The sequence below is a fragment of the Oryctolagus cuniculus genome, chromosome 2, assembly GCF_051225735.1.
Source record: "Oryctolagus cuniculus isolate XC-2025 breed Fujian yellow rabbit chromosome 2, ASM5122573v1, whole genome shotgun sequence".
NCBI classification, from domain to species: Eukaryota; Metazoa; Chordata; class Mammalia; order Lagomorpha; family Leporidae; genus Oryctolagus; species Oryctolagus cuniculus.
In genome coordinates, this window is record NC_142868.1 from 43,006,535 (window position 1) to 43,027,714 (window position 21,180).

The 21,180-nt window shown below is 53.1% G+C and overlaps 1 protein-coding gene across 3 annotated transcripts in view; it reads right to left on the minus strand.

The window, feature by feature from the left end:
• Window positions 1-20,214, minus strand: part of GATA4 (GATA binding protein 4) — a 78,637-nt gene extending 58,423 nt beyond the window's left edge. The window contains exon 1 of one of the 3 annotated variants that reach the window (XM_008248888.5): window positions 20,064-20,214. The gene's annotated coding sequence lies outside the window, so the exon portion shown is untranslated. Of the gene's footprint in view, window positions 1-3,120; window positions 3,249-6,977; window positions 7,164-20,063 lie in introns of those variants that run through there. The other 2 variants (XM_051842518.3, XM_089325427.1) reach the window with 2 other exon arrangements.
• Between the last annotated feature and the right edge of the window lie 966 nt (window positions 20,215-21,180).

Below are 21,180 nucleotides of genomic sequence, written 5' to 3' on the forward strand. Positions count from 1 at the left end.
GGACGGACGGGCAACACTACCCGCGCAGAGCGAATGCCCGGTCCTCTCCCCGCACTGCCCTCCCTCCAGCCCTGCGCGCCGCCGGCGCGGTTCCTCGTTTTCTCGGCGACACTGGGACCTCCCCCCAGGGGTCTGCCCTGCCCTTCGCAAAAACCCCCACCCGCAGCCGGCTCGGCAGAGTCTGTTTTTGCTGCTGGAAGAATGAAGAACGAGTTAAGCTGGAAGACCACGTAGACCAACCTTTCTTGCCTCCCTGCACCCCGCGCCTCGCACACCTGGAATTGGAGTGGGGGTGGGGAGATCATATAGCGATCCCCGCGCGACGCACCGGGCGCCGAGCTCAGCAGCCCGGTTGCATCCAGCCTCTGGTGAACAGACGCGAGGACAGGAGGCAGCACCGCTTTTGAATTCTCTTGTAAAAAAAAACACTGCTACGCGCGGCAGAGGGACGCGGTAATCTCTCCTCACAGACCTCCGCAACAGCTCCCTGCACCGCAGACCGAGTTTGTGGCACACCACTCCTGTTTTACAGCGACTTCCAGATCACAGAACAGCTTCCCTCTAGGAAACGGCGACCTGATCACATTAGAGGAAGGGAAAGAAGTATTCCCATGCTCACCCTAAAAAACAGCCCATGGCTGTTTTCTAGAAAACAGAGAGGCTGAGACGCCGGCCAGAGTTGGCAAAGCCCCAGCAGCAGTAGCAGCGGCAGCTTCCAGTCCCTCAGTCCTCGCTTTTTCCTACTTAAAACCACCTTCTACCATGAAACACTTCTTTCACCATCATTGTATTATTCAGAAATTAAATTTCCTCTAATGAACATGTCTGACATTTAGCAATTACATTTCAACTAAAATGCTTGGCGTGGCATCATCTGAAAGCCAGTGGGAAGGGACGGAGAAGGGGACCGCAGCCCGAGAACACTTTGGCTAGGCTTGGGAGGATGCCAGAGCTTTGCGGAGCGGGGAGGGCGCTCCTCGGGTCCCGGACCGGCGCTCCCGGAGCCCGCAAGTCCCGGCTCCGCCGCCAGCGGGCCGGCGAGCCCCGAGCACTGTGGCGCGATGGCTGCGCTGACGCCCGCGCGTTTGCCCCTCTCCTCCCCGCTCCCAAACGGGGCTCCTTCTCCTCCTCTTCATCCAAGGACCTCTGAAAAAGCTAGCGAGTGGGCGCTGCCAACGCCCAGTGCCCAGGCGGACGAACACGGCTGCAGCCCGCAGGCTCTGGGAGCTGTCTGTGGGGAGCTTTCTCTTTGCCGCTTCTGGCACGGCTCTTGCTGATGTAGGCCCCAAGTCTGTCAATGTGTGTCCTCCCTTCCTTCCTGGCTGGAGACTTGCGGAGTCCCAGACCTGCTGGCTCTGCCCCCAGAGCAAGAGCACGGAGAACGTCCTTGGACTGTTCGTTGGCTTCATTACAGGTCCCAGGTTCTCCGGGGTTACAAGCCCGTTTACCTGGAGTTGGCTGTGCGCTGCCACCTCAGCTCCCGTCCTACCCCGGAGGGCAGGCTCGGTGAGGGCAGCGTCCAGGGGTGGCACACAGTAGGTGCTCAATAATTGAGGGAACGAAAATAACAAACACGGCTGCTTACGGCGTTCCTCTAGGCTGCTGAGAGCTGCCTTTAAGCGGCCAAGCACACACAGGTGCACAGAGCCTCCACATCCCCGCACCGGGTGGCTGATGCTGGGGTTGGAGGCGGAGGGAGGAGCCGGTCCGGGTCCAGGTGACCCAAATCCCTCCTGCGGGTTCATCTGCCAGCTCAGCTCTGCAGCCACCCGCAGTCTGGGCTTATCCCGGGGACATCCTGAGGTCCCTGGAGCCTGGAGTTTACAAACCAAGGATATCTGGGTACACAGGCAGGGTTCTGGAAGTAGTACTTGGCTGGGGGACCAGGTAGGCTCTGTGTCACCAGGTGCACCTCCTCCAACAGCTCAGAGGAGGACCAAGGGATCAAGGCAGGCACTGGGGCTGAGAAGAAAATGGGGTGAGGGAGTGTGTGGCAGAAAAATGAAAGGAAAGAGAGAAAAGGGGGAAAAGCAGAAAGCAGCCAGACCAGGAGAGAAGAGAACCCAGAGGGCAGTGAGAACTCAAGGATGAGGGATTCACTCATCCACTCATCCATTCAATTGACGTTTACTATCATTCGCTCATTCTGTCTATATTTATCGAGCACCCATGCTAGCAACATTGGAGGCCTGAGCTCTACCTGGGGACCTTACAATTTGTGACAGAATGTAAAGTCCATTTTGTAGGGTGTTAACGGCGAAAGCGGTGAGGAAAAATAGCAGCGGGTGGAGAGGGCAGGCACAGACCCTGGGAAAGAAGGCCAGCTAGGACTCCAGGGACTGGGCGGCGTGGGGGGGGGGGGAGACTCCTCCCCCAGGCCCGCAGGAAAGGGGTCCGGCCTGGGAGGGGAGGAGAGCACCATGGGAGAGCTGGGCCCACTGCTGAATGCTCCCCCTCCCCTCCCCGCCCCGAGGGCAGCGGTGGCGGTGGTGGGCAGAGCACTGCCAGTCGCCGGTACCGGTGCACAGATCTGGGGACTGGTGGGGCCCTCGGAGACCTGGCGTTCTCAGCGCCAGCTCAGGCTCATTTCCGCACCGCCCTCCTCCACCCCGAGGTGGCCGAAACGCCCCATCCGCCAGGCACCCTTCCCCTCGCCCCGGAGCCCTGGGTGACCCCGAGTTGGGGAAGACGCCCAGGCAGGCGCCGCGACCTGGCGCGGCCGGGCGAGAGACAGGAAAGTGTCGAGGAAGCGCGAAGCCGGAGTGCGAAAACAGCGTCTCGCCCCCCAAGCCTCCCCGCCGCCAAGGGTCCACCGGAGCCCGGGAGGGGCTGGCGTCCCTGGCGGAGCGGGGGTGGGGGCAGCGGCCCTGCTGTCCTCCTCGCCGCTGAGAAGTCAGCCGGGTCGTTCCCGGGTCCCGTGGCCGTGGGCAGTCGGGTAGCTGCACATGCCCTCCCCTCCCACCGCTAGGCAGCAGGTGCCCGCGGAGCTACGTCTCCGACCGCCGCAGCTCCGAAGTGCTTCTTGTTGGGAAATCACCGACTTCTTGAAGGGCAGAAGGAAGGGGAGGCATGAAGCTTGCACTAGCGAGACAGTCCTCTTTCTGACAAAAGGGTATTTACCGTTTTCTGAACCCAGCGAGAAAACAGAGTGGAAGGTTCTCCCATCCGTTTCGGGGCGGCCGGTTTCAGCTTTCCCCAGCTTAGTTATGTGTGCGTGTGTGTGGTGTGGAACGACCGGGACGCTTTACTGCTGAAGTCTGACTTCTTTGGCAGTCCCCTCTGCCCTTGGCCAGAGGTGCTAATGAGCAGCGAACTGTCAGAGGGCAGGGTACCAAAGGGAGAAAAGTCACAAGCAAAGTCTGCGTGAAATGCAAACCTGGCCCGTGGACAGAGGGGAGCTGGCAGGCGCTCCCTTCTGCAAATGCAGACTGACCAGGAGTCTCTCTGGATCTTATCTCCTCCCTTCCTCCCCTTCACACACTACTTCTGGCTGGGACTGGGGCTTCTCCCACCCCTCCCCCACACCTGCCCAGTGCCATACTCTCTTTGAAGGGGCAGTGGGGCACGCCTAGAGTGAGGCTTACTTGCCTTGTCAGTCAAGATTGATCAATTTCTCAATAACTATGTATTTGTTTTTACTCCACCTTGCTAGTTCTGATTTTACAGTTTTTCTCTCCCCTATACGTCCACCCTTCCATATAGCACTTTACCAAGGACTGTGCCATCCTCACCTAATTCTCTGAACGTGGTCCAGCAGAGGACTGTGATATGCCTGGGGATTACAAGTACTCCATGTAAATTGTGTTTTAACCAACAAGAGTATGCCTGGAATTGTCAGAGTCTACAGCTTTATTCACAATTCTCCTTAACTGGACACCACACAAAAGGCCACCAAGTAGGGAGTAGATAAACTCATGTACAATGCACAATGAAACACTACCCAGCTACAAAAAGGAACGAATTACAAGCACATCCAGTGACAAGACTGAATCTCAAACGCATCCAGCTAAGTGAAGGAAGGCTCCAAAGACCAGAGGGGGCAGAAAACAGACCAGAGGCTAGGGGTGGGGGGGGGGTCAGGAAATTGGGGGAAGGGTTGACTACAACAGGGGGAGGAGGAAATTTGGGGAGTGCTGCGACTACTCTAATATCTTGATGGTGGTGGTGGTTACACAATTTGTGTAAGTGTTGCACACTACATGGAGTGAATTTGCTGTGTGTAAATTACACTTCCATAAATCTTTATTAAACTGAGAAAACCGGGTAAGATGCTCCTGCCCCCATCTCTCCACCCCTCTGCAGTCTCCAGTGAGACTCCACATCCCTGGTACATCTTTCACTCCCACCCACAGCACTTCAGCAGAATGATTTATATGCAGAAGAAAGCAATGCCTTTCTTTTTAAAGGATCCAGTTTCCAAGGCTGATCCTCCCTATTGCTCATCCTTGGTCCATGTGAATAACCACAGCAGTCCATCCTGGGCACAGCTCCAGTGAACACGTGTGACACTAAAACACACATAACCACACTCACATTCCCAGTAGACTGGGGGTGAGGGGTGTGGCACTGGAGAATCATCCTGCTTTAGCATCCTGAGGAGGGTCCTGGGGCCAAATGGCTCAGGAATTGCTAAGTCATCTTCGGTAACCTGCTGACTGCCCCCACAGGGTGCTAGAGGGTGGGAGGACCCAGGCAGTCAGCAGACACTGGGTTTTGTCTAACTGGTCCCATGAGGGTGTGAAAGCCAAGGACTGGCCTTGAAGGAGAAATGTGTTTGCTCCTGAAACTAGAATTGTATTTTCGAATGGACTGAGGCAACAGCATTTAGTGAAACATGGGCATTCCTGTACCAGACTAGAATCAACCCTGATGAGAGCTGTGTGGAAGAAGCAGCTTTGGCTCGGACAGTTAGGTCGTTTAATTGCACTCGGCTGCAGTTCACCATGTCCACATGGGTGGGCTGCCATGCAGGGTAAGGGGAACAGGGATAAAGTGTGCTCTGTGCCAGAAAAAGCCACACAGCTGTGCAGTATTCACAACTATGACAGTATAGTGAACAGCACACAACAGCCCCACAGCCACTGACTGCCTGCCTATCTGGATCACAGGATGGCTTTAGAAGCTTGGCTTCTTAAAAAAAAAAAAAAAAAAAAAGGTGTGTGTGTGTGAGAGAGAGAGATAGAGAGTGAGAGAGAGATTGCTTCTACTTTTTCCAGAGTTGTTGATAATATCATTGTTTCTAACTCTAGTCAAACTAAGGAAAGAAAATAATAATACAAAGGTTAACAGACACTCATCATCAGTCACTGGTTTTAACATCATCATTTACATTTGAATTAAAAACCAACAACACAAACGCTAAGAAAAAACTACCAACAACAATAAAACAAAACAAAAACTCACAGAATATGCTGTGTTTCCTGCTCACAACAAAGTAAACAATTTGGCTTGGTCCTCTTTCCTGATCCTCTCAGCCCTCCCATTGGAGAGGTTGCTAATTAAGCAATAGAAGGGCCAAAAGGTGGGAAAGGAAAGAGAAAAGTGAAAAGGATGCAGGAATGGCCTGGCAAATTGGGGGATGGGGGTGCAGATAGTTGCTCTCGCCATCTCTTTCTCCTCATCTCTCTGCCTTCCAATTACATGATAATCAATCAAAAATGTTTTGTTTTCAAAAATAACCAGGCAGGGATTCCTGGGGGGGCCCTGCCGTGAATAAATGAGGGGCAACAGTGTGGGCCCCAGTCTCCCTCTTCTGAAAGGAATTGCACTCCGGGACGACCTTGCATTCTTTCAACCTCAAAGTCCTCTGAGTTATTTGAGTTCCCTTGTAAGTGTTGCAATCCATACTCTGAACACTCATGGAGGAGGCACACAAATTTCCACCTTCAAGCTGGTCAGACCAGCAAGGAAGAGGCCAGCAGAGAGAAGCAGGAGTAGGGGCTGGGACAGGCAAACCCTAATCTTACCTCCTTAGGGAAAAGGGCAGGTGGGACTGGGAACGCTAAATGCACCCTTTTAATGTGCCGGTGTGGTCTCCGTACTTTTACCTCCGGTCCCGTCTGTCTTCTTCTCAACACACACACACACACACACACACACACACACACACGCTGGCCTGGGTGAAGGGCAAGCATGGCGCGCGCCCTGCACTGTCCACGCACCGAGGCACAGCCAGAATCTGATGAGACGCACGATCCTGCGCTGTCACACGTTTGGTGCCAAACACGCACATCCGACACGGTTGCCGCTGGGTGCCAACGTGGTGTCGGCTGTCCAGAGACGGTTTGGTCACCACCTAGCCATGCGGCCTTGGGCACACTCGCCCCCCACTCTGGCCCTCAGTCTCCTCCTCTGGGGAGTGTACCGATTGTGCTGGACCATTGCTGATCTCCCGTACGGATCTTCAACCAAAATTGAGCCTGTCTGTGAAAGGCCCAGTGTGAGTAAAATGCTGCCTCCGAGCCACGCGGGGCTGTCAGGGGAATCCCCCCGCCCCCGGCGTGCACGAGCCTGGCTCATCGCGCGCGGACGCCCGCTGCAGACTCTTCCGGCGGCCTCGCCCGGGCGGACGCGGGGACGTCCCGTCAGGTTCCCAGCCCCACGCCTGCCCGCGCCCGCGCCCGCGCCTCCCGGCGTGATGGATGGCCGCGGAGCCGGCGGCCTGTCAGGCCTTATTGATGAGGTGCGCGCTGACGGCCGCCGCGTAACCCGAGGCGGCAGGAGGCGAGCGCGGGCCGGCGGGCGGGCGCAGACTCCGCGGCGCTCGGGGTCAGCACCCGGCCGGCAGCCCCCGCCCCGAGGCGCGCCCCGCTCGGCTCCGCGGAGGGGGTGGCGGGCGCGGAAGCGCCTCCCCGGCCTGGCGCCCGGTGTGCCGGCCCCGCTTCCTTCCCGCCCCCCGCTCGCCCGTGCCCTTCGCGGGGATCCCGGCGCCGCAGCCCTCCCAGCCTCCCTGAGCCCGCCCCGGCCTCCGCTCTCACCCGGGCAGCCGAGTCGGTGGAGGCGCGGAGGAGCGGCGCCGGCCGTGCGCCCCCAGGAGCAGAGTCCCTGCCCCCGGGAAGGGGCCGCGCCCTTCGAGGCGGGGACTCGTGGCCTGAGAGCAAATGCGACGCGATCCCAAAGGAAAAGTCAGTTTCGCGGGAATTACGCCGTGCGGGAGAGCAGCCAGCACAGGACGCGCGCGAATGTTCCTAGTTAGAGGCCGCTGGACTATTCACACGGTGGCAGTGAGATGGGTGGAGAAGTAAAAAGCATAGACCTACGTGAGGACTGTCAAGTTCCTGGTGGTGTGTTTTGTCCTTTTTGCACGTATCTGACGTTCTCCTTGAGCACGTGATCCTTGCTAACAGTGAGCACCCTTGAATCCTTCCGGGATGGAGTTCAGTTCATTTTCAGCCTCTCTGCTTCATTCCCCCACCTCCACCTTCCTCTCTGGTCCCCGCCTCGTTCTTTGCTCCCATTACCCTGGCAGATGCAGAAAGAGGCCGCCAGGCTCTCCCTGCCCTTGCAATGGAAGTCCTGAGGGCTGCCTGCTGTGTTGGTGACACACGCTACCCGCAAAGCGCTCCCGGAAACAGCATGAAGCATTTAGTGGCTAAGATGCCCCCACGCGCTTTGAATCGGTTGCTAGTCCTGGACGGGTAAGGGCGCTAATGCTACTAGGAGGCTCAAGAATTTTTCTCTCTCAGGAGAGAGGGAGGGAGAGAGAGGGAGAAGGGGAGAGAGAGAGAGGAGGGAGAAGGGAGGAGTCCCAGGTTGCTGTGACCCCAGAGTTCCTTGTGGATTGCTGTTTAAGCACCGAGGGTGAGGATGGTGGGAGCTCAAATCTTGCTACTGCCACCCAGTAAGTGCCACCACCGCAGGCGAGTCATCCTTCTTTGTAACATGAAGAGACTGGACTAACTCACCCCCTGGGTCCCCAGCCTTCTGTGACTTTCAACTCCCCACATGGTTATCACCAGGCCGTGCCCTTTTGTGGCTCCAGCGTGCCCGCGGCTCATTCCCGGTCCTGGGTCCTGCCCAATGGAAGGGCGGGGACACCAGGACCCCAAGTCTGAACTCAGTCTCAGCTGTAGATAGTGAATGTTTTCAGTAAAGAACTCGCAATGGGAGGCTCAGTTGAGTATAAAATGATAAGTATGATAAAAGGATTGAACTACAGATGAAAAACGTTCATCAAACGTTTGTTAACAGCTAAGCCCTGGGCATTGCTGTGTGCCAGGCCTGGTGCCAAGCATGCTGTGTGGATGCGGTGCCTCATTTATCTACACAGTCACTTTATTCCCCCCACTTTATAGATGAAGAAACTAAGGCACAAAAGATTAAGTAGCTTGCCCAGCCGGAGACTTGGTGGAGCCAAGACTGAAATTCACATGCTTTGATTTCAGAACTCAAGAATGGAATTTTGAGGGATGTAGAAGGGACATGAAGGCATGTATCCTACTTATATCTTTCTTTTTTCAAAGTTCCCATCACCATTCCGGAATCAATGTCTTTCCCTCTTTGGTCTCACATCCTTCAACATACTGTATTTGAGCTTAATCATTCTGCAACTCTGTGTGTCTACTCCTCTCCCCAAATTTTACTCTCTTTGAGGGCACAAATCCCATGTTCGACATCTTTTTTATTTCCAGTAGTTTCTAACTTGCATATTAGAGATGTTTGAGAAAAGTTTGTTGAATTGATCTAAGAAAATTGACATTTCCAACTTGTTCTTGTACAGTGTGAGTGCTCATCCTGCGTGCCTGAAGATGCCGTATCAGAGATGCAGGTGAAACACACATGCCATGGCCCCTTCCACCGTGTGCAAACCCACAGGGGCCTCGTGATGCCTCATCAGCACCTTGGCCCGAGGCCCCTGTTGGTGGGGGTGACCTGGCCCCACATACCTTTGGCCCACTTATCAGTCATGGAACAGTCTCTTTCTGACACTGATGTGGAGCCCTGGAGTTGCAAGGGAGCTTAAGAATTCTGGTCCAATCCACTCATTTTATATAGAAGGCAATTAGGAGCCAGAGAGGGCCGTGCACTGACTCAGAGTCACAGGGCTGTTCAGTGACACAGCCAAGACTGGGTACCCTGAGACTCTGGTCATGCCCTGCTTTTCCATGTCAACATGCTGCTATAGGAACCGATATCTCCCCTCTATAAATCTGAATCCTATGGCCAAACCTCCACAGTGTGTTGCAATCGCTGGGGTGAGAGGATTAGTGACAAGGCAGCAGGAGGCTCTGGGAAGAGCCTAGAAGTCTGGGAGGCTGGCTGGCCCTGCTGCATCTGCCCTTTGCAAGGAGGGGACAGCAGGGTCACAAGTCACAGACATTGGAAACTGCAGTCCTTCATCTCTCCTTAGACTCGGGAGAAACTGAGGCAAAATGGGCTCCAGGCACGGCTTCCATCTCTAGGCTGAGTATCTTCCCAATTTTCCTGTGGACTCATACACACTCTAACCTTCAAAGTAAAAAAAATGAGGCCACAAAGGGGGGGGCATATTGGCTGGGGTCTGGACATGGTCCTTGTTCTGATTCACACTGTTGAATAGGGTAACCCAGTGTCCTGAATTGCCCAAGTCCGCCCGTCTAGGCCTGCTATCCTTGTGTAGTTATTAGGAGTGCATGCACTCTCTGGTAATTTAACATAAATCATGTGGTCAGCTGTGTGACGTCACAAGAACCCCCTGAGCCTCAGTTTACCCATCTACTGAGTAAAGGGTTTGACTAAATATCTTCCAAATTCTCTTTGCACTGAAAGATTCTGCAGTGTTCTGGGTGCTGGGCCCAAAGATGAATGGTTGCTTGTCTGAGGACGCAGGTCGGTCACTGGGGTGGGGGTTGGGGAGTGGGGGGTAGATGGAGCCAGCTGGCTACAGCCAGCTTCTCCTCTGGGCTGCTGAGAGCAAAGTCACTTATTGGATTTCTGGCTGCTTCTCTGTTGACACTGAACTTTGGGCCTCAGGTCCACCATTGGCAAACTGGGATTGATAGAATATAAAATAAAATAAATCAGCCCTTCTAAAGAACACACACACATTCGTTAGAGCTTACTTCCCAAACAGGCAAGTCATCTGTTGGTTTCATCCATTCTCAGCGTGTTGCAAATGTTATAACTACGGTTGCTCTCTGTGGGTTCCCCACGCAGCTCTTCACCAGTTGGTGCTTAAGGGGATTTTTGGATTAGGCTCTTAATTGGGGCCATCAATTCACTGTCTCCATCTCTGCCTATGAAATTTCCCAACCCCTCCTAAAGATAAAGAAATCTTGGGAAAAGGTTGCAGCAAGGCCACCCCCCTCTCCTCAGGGTTCTCCTTGTTGTGACTACCGCATTGGGACAGGCACTCTTCCCCTCCCTCGTGTGCCTGGCACCAGTTGGTTCCAGGCATTATGCAAAGCCTCATCCTAAAAGGATTGAGATTCAATTGTGTATGGATGTGTGTGTGTGTGTGTGTGTGTGTGTGTGTATACATGCTTTATTTTATCACCTCGTTAAGCTGAAAAGATTCTAGGTGGTTAAATAGTATTTAATAATGCTAACATTAATGGTATTGAATAATACTAGTCCCTCACAATGCTCTACATACCATAGGTATTTAATACATACTCAACAAAATGAGTGAATCTGAAACCAAGCACAGAATTCTGCATTAGAAATATACCTGCTTGTGAAACACAAATAATTTGTCTAAATCTTTCCCCTTTTTCACATTTCAGGAGACCTTGGACATATGCACTTTATAAACATGTGACTTTGTAAACCACTGTTTTCTCCATTTTGATCTCACATGTGTGGGGGCTCTTGAACTGCTATTTGCTTCACTTTATAACTTGCACCTTGGAGAGGCTGGATGATAAATGAGAGATGAATAATTCCTTATTGCTACTTATCTGCCCAATCTATAAACTAGTGTCAGCATTTACTCAGTTGGGTTTAAAGCTGTGGCTGGTGTACTTATTAACCTGCTTAAAATAAGCCATAAAAATGGGCTTGGTAGGCAGTTCTTTCAACTAATTTTTAAAAATGAGATTGGTCATTTTCAACTAATTTATGGGGTGACCTTTGGCAAATCACTTAACCTCCCTGGGCCACACCTGCATGGCGAAGGGTGGGGAGGAGGGCTTCCTGGGCTCTGAGTGCAGTGAGGCTCTTTCGTCCTTTGATTCTACAGTTTTCAGAGGGGTGAATGAAGGGATCCTGGTAATATGTATTAGTGCAATGACAAATCAGTTCGCCATCTCACATGTCCTTGGCATGTGGAGAGGCAGCACTTCTTGGTTAGAGCAGGGCATTTCGAGTTGAATTCTGTTGCTTAGTAGTAGACCCTCAGCAATGCATCTCTGGGTCTCAGTTCCTTCATCTGGAGTACTCTAGCAACATGTGCACTGATTACCCCAGAGGGTTGCTCTGAGAATAAGATACAATATGTAGGTGTTTTTGTGTGCCTTTAATTTCCTTCAGAGATGGGTGCCAAGAAACCTGCTGTTCCTGAGGATTTAGGTCACAGAGAATCTAGTCGGCAAAGGTATCTTGGACTTACCCATGTGAGACCCCTCAAACAGTCCCTGCTACCATGCCTGTGTGGTGTCAAGGGCTAGCAAATGTGCTATGCAGATGCTTGTGGTTCCCAACTGGGCCCTGCTTGCTTTGTAGCCAGAGAAGGGCAGAGATGAGCTGAGGTGGAGCCAGCTCCAGTCTACAGTCATCTAAAATTCTGCATTTGCAAAACTTCTATTCATACTCCCTTACCAACAACTGTCCAACCAACCAACCAAGGCCAACTGCAAAGTTGAAAAGTGTGCACTTCAGAGAAAGATGATGGAGTGGCGTATTCAGCCCACATCTCCTGCTATAGGCAGAATAAAATAAATCTACTAAAATGTTTACTTGCTAATCAGCAAAAACGAAACTCCTCTTTATTTCTGTGTTGGCTTTGTCTTCTGCTCACTGAGATGTGTTACATTAAGCAAAAGCTCAATGCACTTTCTTTTAAAAGATCTTGTAGTTTATGGGGTTTCTGCTTCTTTTGGTTACCTCCCTCCCCCCCCCCCCCGCCCCATGCACACCACCCCACGCTCTGCTTGTGAAGTGGAGGAAGACAGCAAGTCTAACCTCCTGCTCACTTCTCTGCAAGAGAACACAATCTCGTTCCAAAGTGGCACTGACACTCATTAATCATCACTGCAGAATTCAATTCGTTTGGTCTTCATTCATGTTCTGAGCTTTACCTCGCTGGCCTGCCGGATGCTGTCTCCCGCTTCTGGCCCTGCTGGAGGCCTGACTTTCCTCTCCCTGGCCCTGGAGCTGCCTAAGCTTGTATCTGCAGCTGGCCCCTGCACCTGGCCTGGTCCCTCCACCGCACTAGCGCATCCTCCTGCTAGCAAAGGGAGTTGTGAGAAGAGGGAAAAAGTTACAAGAGCTTAGACTATTGTTTTTGATTTCAGAAACACTCAAGGTTGCCAGTGAAATTCTGAGACAATCTGGGTGGCTGTGAAAATATCAAGGGGAAAGAGAAAGCCCTTTGTGGAAAAACCACTCCTTCCCCTGTGGCCCTCTCTCGCCAGGAATGGGCCGTGCAGGCCTTGGTGAAGAGTTCTGGGGACTCTCAGACTGAGTTCCCTGCAGTGGACAAGCCCAAGGACCACTCTGATCTCAGGAAGCCTGACTTGCCCTGGATCCTGCCAGTCCCCCTCACCCCTCTCAAAATATTTCCTTTTGTTAAATAAACATAAGCTCAGTGGAAATCCAGAAAAGTCTAACAAGGACAACAAAATACATCTTTAACCACACCACCCTGAAAGAGACCCCAGGGCATTAGGCTTCTCACCTCTCCCTGTGAAACATAAACCTTACCCTGTTTGGAGTGTTTCGCAAATGACTTTTTATTAAAAATAATATACTATGAGACCTTCACGTGTCATCAGATAGCTCAAGAAAATACAATTTAATGACCATGTGATGGACTTAAGTAAACTCTTATTGTTCATAATTTAGATTGTTTTCTGTTTTTAGTACAATAAATAAATAATTGATGTCAAATCATAAATTTGGATGTCTTAGAAACACCTGATTATTTTCTTAAGGTAAGTTTCTGTTTCTGGAAGAGTGGGTCCGAGGGTGTGAATGTTTCTAGGATTTGGGATAAATGTTGCCAATTGCCTTCTAGAAAGATTGCACCCAAAATTTCCATCTCTACCACCAGCACTCAGTTTTGGATAAGATAGTTAAAATATGTTTATAAAATTTCCTCCTTTCTGAGGAAGTTTGAAATTATAACTAAGAAGCAAAAAGCTCAAAGCTAAACTAAAACAAGGGGAGCATCAATGTCCAGCTGAATATATTAAACTGTGGAGATTATTTTAGGGATTGGGAAAACCATCTGCTCTAAGGATTATGAGGATTTTAAAGGGTAAGAAATCGAAGCACAGAAAAGTTAAGTAATTCTCCCAAGATAACACAGGTAGTGAGTAAGGAAGATGGGATCCAAATCACACCATTCTCACATTGGTTGTAAACTGTTACACTGACCCAGGGACGTCACACACATAGTAGCTCACCAAATGTAAAAAGCTTCCAGAATGTTCTTTGCCATGCACTAATTGTCCAGAAATCACTTTCTGTAGCCTCCGATTATTTATGAGGAGAAAGTTCATCTTTGAAAAAGGCGACCTCCTCAGCTATTGACCAGCACATTTGTGCATCTCACAAACAGAAGGAAAGCGACTTGTTGAAAGCCACCCTGCTTGTGCTGGAACTGGAATCCAGGGTTCTTTGACTACTGCCTCAGGTGTTTTCTCTGACCTGACAGCAAGTTTCCCCTACAGACAACCCAGCTAAGGCCAATGCCCCCAACCCCCACACACAACGTTCCAAGGGGCTTAGCATCCAGCAACCTAGGCTCTCTATCCCCAGGGGAAGGGTGGCACAGCTAGATTAGAGGACCCTTGCTCTGAGAATACAAGCCGAGCTGGACACCCAGGAGTCCCAGCGGCAGAAGGAGGCTCAGCTCCTAGGTGGAGGCACTGCTTCTCCCAGGGAGAGGCATCCCCTGCACTGGGCGCTCTCAGATGGGACGCCCACACAGCTGCTGTCGGTTCCAAGAGTTGGGAGAGAGCAGAGGCAGGGACCTGGCCGCTGGCACGCTGGGGAGGAGATTCCTGCATTGAATGGAAGGCTGGACCAGATAACCTCTGGGGCCCTTCCCACTCCCAGCGTCTCCGATTTGTATGTCTTGGGGGGAAAGAAGTGAGCCGTCCTGGGGCTGGAACAGTTGATTTAGGGTCCCGCCCCAGCCGCCAGCATAGTCCTCATCTTGGGCAAATAATTTAACCTGTCAGCACAAGGCACAATGCCTGGCGTGGAGTAAAGCTTTGTAAATGTTTGCTGAATGAATGAATGAATGAAAGAATGGGTGGGTGGACTTAAGTCTCCCCAGTCTGGAGGAATACGGGTGGAAGTGGGATCTTACATCGCCCTTTGACTGGTGAGCTTGAAGGAGACTGTGTATAGCTCATTGAACTTTTTAAAAATAGAGTGAGCCCTCCAGCCCTAAGGGATTCTAACTCTTGCTTACACTGACAATGGGTGGAATTATCATTTCTAGCAGAAGTGAGAATAATGGGCATTGGTGAGGTTTGAGTGCACACAAAACTCTGCTTCATTAACCACCCCATCCCCACCCCCACCCCCCAAACACACACACTCCTCTGCACTATGGCAGCTGAGCGCCTCCCAGGGCCGGGCGGGGCATGCCAGCCCCTGTGGCTCCCTCCTCCCCACCCCGGATAAATGCTGAGCTCTAATGGATTGGTCATACTGCTGTCCAGATTAGATAGCAAGCCCTTCCGTTATCGCAGCTGGAGCAAACCCAGTGGTCACCAAGCCGAGAGCTTCCCAGGGCACCCCCTCTGGTAGGCTGGGGAACCCAGAGGGCACAAGAAACCTGGGAGAACCCAGGTGATTTCCACCTCCAGCCTCTTCCCAGAACCTTCCCTGAGCCCCAAGCATTTAAGGAAGCGGGTGGGGATAGGGGAGACGGCGCTACTATCTGCTGGGTTCCAGGGTGTAATTCTTAGATTCTACTTGTTAACCTTTGGGAAGCTAGGAACACACTGAGACGCCTGTCCCCTTCCTGGGATGGATGCCCCCAGCAGGCTAGTCATTTTCCGAGTCATAGCTTTCTGACCTCCCTTCCAAATTCCCTACGGTCAAGTTTTCACCTGATCTTGGCTCTTAAAAGTTTCGTTGGTGTTTTTTCAAGGCGATATTTTTTTTAAAAGTTTCTTAAAGAGCAAAACTTATATTTTTATCCACATCAACTATTTTTTGTCTCCAGTCATTTTCTGAAAGCAAAAATCATCTACCATTTACCAGCACTGTTATATAAAAATTTCATGTGAGATCTAACAGTAGGTTCTACAGAGAACAAATAATAAGTACTCCGAAGCATTATTTATCTACAAGGAGAGACTAATTGTTCTATCATTACTGTGATAGGATGACTCTGATCTAACAGAAAGCAAATAAAATCTTAGCTAGTGAACAAGGCAAAGTTATCTGTTTATACCATATCAATTTCCTGTTAAATCTTTGGAGTTAGTGGAAAGCTTATACTGTGGCAGGATAAATTATCTGGCTCAGTTTCACGTTTCTATAAGGCTAAAAAATTCTGCATCACATTTCTGAGCAAATCAATCTTCTTAGACATTCACTTAGCCCTTGGAAAGTTATTGTAGTGTGATGTCATTTTTTCCTTAAAGACAAACAAAATAGCTACTGTGGAGTTTAATATGCAGAAATTGAGCTTGTTTATCAACGGGAAGGCTTCTGATTCATTGGAAAAGACAACTTTATGAAGTCGCTACTGTGCACAAGTAGTACACCCGAATGAACAAAAGTGAATTTATTGTCGGAGCCAGGGCCTCAGGCTAGGATAGGAAAAGAGGAGCCAGAGGCAGAGGAATTGTTACAAGTTTGTGCATCTAAGCTGCCAGCCCAGGCTGCAGCTGGTCAGAGACAGGGCAAAGCAGAAAGGCATGCAGGTGGCAAACAGCAAATTACATGGGGAAAGGACAAAGGAATGGGGAGAAGCTTCTGGCTAAGAAAGAAAAGGAATAGAGATAGAGAGATAGAGAGAGAGAGAGAGAGAGAGAGATCGAGGAAAGTTAACAAGACGATAATTAAACGAATCCGGAAAATCCCTGAGAAGGGCGGGTGGGGTGGAAGTGGGAGAAACAACACAGCTCAATATCCAAAGAAAAAACAGCAGGCATTCCAGAGAGGGTCTCCCCTCGAACGCGGTCTCCCCGGATGCGGGTACCCGGCCCCTAGTGCCTGCCTCAGCGCGAGGGTTGCAGCTTCCGCCCCGCTTTGAGCGACAAGTAGGACGGGAAGGGTCTGCCAGGAGTTTTTGTAAGACCCGGGAGGATGCGTGCTGGAGATTCGTCCAGTGCGGGGCAGGAGGCGCGAGGCGCGAGGCGCGAGGCGCGAGATGAGGATGAAAGAGCCGTGCAGCGGCCTGGGAATCCGCGGGCTCCTGGGGAGACCGCATCCCACCTCTCCCTCGAGGGCCCGCGCATCCCGCCGCGAGACGGCGCCCGAAATGCAGGGTCTTCCAACCGAGCTCAGGGAAGGAGGCTGCTGGGGCCAGGTTTGCGTGGCCGCTGACCCTGGTTGAGTCACTGAGCCTGGTAGCCATTTCACGCCCATCAACATCACTCCCAAGCACCATGGCCCGAGGCGGGGGATGTAATAACCGTTTCGGTGAAACACCCCTGAGCCTCGACCTATGCTGGGATTTGGCTCCGTGCCTCGCCGCGCAGGGAGTGGAGGCAGCGGTGTGGGGGCGAGAGGTCCCCTGGCACGTGGAGAGGGGTTCTCCGGCCTCGGGCGGCCGCTCTGCCCTCCTCCTCGCGGCATCCGGCCATCCCTGCGCTCCCGACAGGGCTCTTTCGCAGAAAGGGCTACCCAAGACGCGTTCCGACCCGCGCCAGGCCCAGGCCGGAGGTCCTGCGTGGAACCGCGGCTCACTCCCTGCTGCCTACGGCCTGGGTTGTCTGAGTCCCCAGACCCTCGCTTCCGGAGCGCAGTTCCACGAAGAACCGCGACCCTGCAGAACGCGGCCGCGACACCCGCCCGCGGCGCCCCGGCCCGCCAGGCACCAGACCGGTTCAAAGCCAGCCAAGCCCCGGCCTCGCCAGGAGCAGATCTGGAGGACTGCGAGGGAGACCCGCGGCCTCTGGGGCAGGAGGAGACGGGGAGGGAGGTAGAACGCGGGAAGGTGGCAACGCCTCGGAGGGGCCTCGTAATTCACAGGCCAAGATCTGCCCGCGGGCTCCAGAGCGAGCAGTCGCCGGGTCAGCGCCGACCCTGGAGCCTGCCGCTTGGGCTTTGCCCCGACGGCTCGGCCGTGCGGCTGCCGCGGAGCATCCGACGCGGCGGCGCCGCCGTTCCCAGGCCCGGCTGCCGGTCTCCCCCGCCGGCTGCGCACTTCGGGTCGGGGCTCCCTCAGGGGATCGTGCAGCAAGGGTCTCTAGGTCCCCTGGGAGGCCCCGGCGGCGCGACAAGGGACGGATGAACTTGTCCCAATGCCTCTTCCTTCTCCTCCTGCGGGCAGCGGGAGGAACACCCAACACCCCGAAGCCAGGGGAGTTCGCGAGCCGCGGGGCGCAGCGGAGGAGAATGGACAAGGACGGTTAAACAAAAACAGAGCCCCTTCCTCCCTGCTCCTCGCCCCGGGCCCAGATCTCTGCCTCTTTGAAGCGAAGGAGTCACTTTCGAGTCTCCTTTCCAACCCCACCCCATCCTCGCCCCTTTAAAACGTCCATTTCTGTCCGGGTCTCCCAACTCCGGGCGGGTTAGGGCTACTCGCCCCGGGCTCCCGCACTCGGGTCCCGGGCTGGGTCGGCATTCCGACCCAGCAGTCGCCGGTGCCCTTTCATTCTGCCGACAGCCTGTAGCGCGGCCGGCTCCCCGCCGGCCCCCGGGCCGCCCGCCCCTCGGCCGGAGCCTGACGCCGCCAGGTTTATTGACCTTAGCTTGGCTTCGGGCGTTATCAAGCTGGGCAGGGGCGTCCCGCGGCGCAGCGGCCCTCCCCAGTGGCGCGGCAGGAGCCCCTCTCCAGCTTTCTTGGAGACTCCCCCTCCCTCCTTTCCGCGTCCCTGGGTTCGCGCGGCCGTGGAGAGCCACCGCGGTTCTAGATCACGCAGGTGGAAGTAGCCCAGTAGCCCCCTCCCGGAGCTCTCCTTGGGCTGTGCTTAGACACTCGAGGGTGGGTGGCTCGGATTTCCCCCTTCTCCGAGCCCCGGCCCCGAGTCCAGCCTTCAGACATCCTTGGACTTCACACATGCACGCTGTGATTTTCAGTCCTGTAAATCACTTGGCAGATATAACAAGGCATTAGGAAGCCATTTGAAATGGATATTTTATTGGGCTTGAGAAACAGAACAGGGACAAAGAGCAGTTTAGGACCATTTCCTCAGTACTCACCGCACAAAACGGACTGCAAGCCCGCCCCCCCCCCCCAAGTGAACCCCGCGAGTGCGAAATTGCCTTCAGGGACAGATTGTTAGAAAACAAAGAAAATTCGTGGCCATGTAATAAAGTTCATACTGTGGGACTTCAAATATCCTCGACTCTAAGCTGATTTGTGAAAATAAAGCTAAGCAGACGCCTAACATTTGCCACTACTGCTATGTTTAATAAAACAGTTGACGATGGCCCCCCATGGGATGTTAGCAGTAAGATTTTTCCCTCCATTCCAGTCGGCATGTCCCTGACTTTCCCAGCTAAAAATCTTCCAATTCCCCCTTAATTTTGGAGAATGCAAGTGGTAGGGAGACTACCTGCACTCCAGGAAAAATTACCAGGGCTAAGAAAGCCAGGAAGTTGGGCAGGGGAAATAGAAGGGAAAAATGAGTGGACTTTTGGAGACATTTCTGAATTCGGCCCTCTGGAGAGGGAGACACCTCAGGGAAAGCGACTGTGGATAGCTAGGTGTCCGGGGACCCAGAGCCTGTGCACCAGACCCTACCTCCTCAGCTCACTGTCAGCTTTCAGCCTTTGGGAAGTTGGGGGGCTGGGAGAAACTGGGAGGTTGCAATGGCAGGAGAGCCTCAGTCGTCAGACAGCGCTGCGCGGGGAGCCAGCTCCTCATCCTCCACCGTGTCCTCTCAAAGCTGTCCCCCCCTCCCACCCAGCCCACCTCAGCTTGTCTTCTTCCTTCTCTCTGACAGCAGCCCTTTTCTCAGCTATAAACAGGATCCGCAGTCCATTTGCCTGAGCGTCAGCTTCATAGGAGGCAGAGAGATGTTTGCCTTGCATGAAAACGCAAAGGCTTGCGATTGTCTGCAACCAAGCTCTTGCAAAAACGCACAGTGGGCTCTGGGAGGAAAAATACTGACTGTGGGACACCTGAGACCCACCTCCACCCCCTTCTTCCCATCACCAGTCTGGCACCGGAATAAACAGAATTTAACTGGCCTGAAGGCTAAGAGACCCAGTAACAAGGCCAACCAGAAACACCATGGAGGCTTCCAGACCCGGAAATCACACAGGGCCTGCGCTGATGTGGATCAGGAAGGGTTCACCTGAGCTTTCCAGGGGAGCTTCTTGAGGGGACCCAGGAGAAATCAGGGTGACTGGCAGTGCCAGGACTAAAAGCCGAGGGGTGGAGACACCTGCCCTGGCCCATTGGGTCTCTGGTGTGCTGTTTATTTCCATTTTTTCTTGAAGACTGATCATCCATTTCTGACTGTTGGAATGGGAGGCTGAGCCCAGAAATTAAGAAAGTAAAACACCTCCTCATTGGAAGAGAGAAAAAGAGGGAGGATGGAGCAGAGGAAGACCGTGCAGACAGGAAGCCCTGGCTGTGTGGCGTGGCCTGCAGGGTGTCCTTGCTTCCGTCAGCCAGCCGCCAGCCAGCCGCCAGCGGTCAGTGGCACCCTGGCCAGGCCTTTCCCTCTCCCCACCAGCGGGGAGTCAGCGCGTTCCCCTCGGCCTCCCGTTCCCCCAGCCCCGCCACTGCTCCTGGCCTCCCCTGGCAGAAGGGCTGCCAGGAAGGCCAGGAGGGGACTCACCAGTGGTGGGAGCGGTGTCCCCGTGGCTCCTCCAGGCCTGGTGGGAGGCAGACTCTCAGGGCCAGCCTCCGCCCCTCGGCCCAGGGATTCCAGACTGTTCTCAGCCGGGTGGGAGGGAGACGCTGTGAGCTTCGTCTCCCAGCTCCCTGGAGCTCCCAGCTTTCCTCTCGAAATTAGATAACAGGAAGAATAGATAAGAGAAGTGGTTCATTAATTCAGCAAGCCTTTTTTTTTTTTTTTTTTTTGGTTATTTGTAGAAGCAGAAGGAAACCCTGCTAGGGACTGAAGCCCTGGCTGGAGGCTTTTTTTTTTTAAGTCAGTGTTCACAAGGTTCCAGAGATGCTTCTGGAAGGTCACTTGGAAGGACACGAGATTCATGAAAAACAAGCCTGAGGAATGATGCTTTCGGGGGAGAAAGCACTGGTCACAGTGTGGGCTTCTTCCCTGCGTAACCTCTCTCTCAGCCACTGAGGCTGCCTTCCGGTTGCTTGGGGAGGACGCTTTGCAGCCTTTGCTGTGTCATGCAACCACCCTCTGAGAATTTGAAGTACAATAATAACAACCTTGCTAGTCCTCCCCTAGTATACAACAAAAAATAACAGAGGTTTTTTTTTGTTTTTTGCAAAAATTTAAAAAAATTATTTAATTTGATAGGCAGAGTTACAGAGAGAGAGAGACATGGTTGCAATGGGTGGGGCTAGGTCGGGCTGAAGCCAGGAGCCGGGAGCCACTTCAGGGTTTCTCACTTGGGCGGCAGGGGCCCAAGGACTTGGGCTGTCCTCCACTGCTTTTCCCAGGCCATTAACAGGCAGCTGGATCAGAAGTTGTGCAGCCAGGACTCGAACTGGTGCCCATAAAGGATGCTGGCATACCAGGTGGCAGCTTTACCTGCTATGCCACAACACAGGCCCCAGATCAATTGATCCTCAATCCAGCAATAAAGAGACCAGTGGATTTTTAGAAGTGGGAGAAACCTCAGAGTTCTAATCTCTGGCCCAAAGCAGGAATCTCCTACGTTCTTTTCGAATGCTTCTGGTGATGGGGACCTCATTCTCTGTGTGCCAGGAATGTGCAGCTCTGCTAGCCACTATAGCTTGCTGCACACAGAAAGGCATGG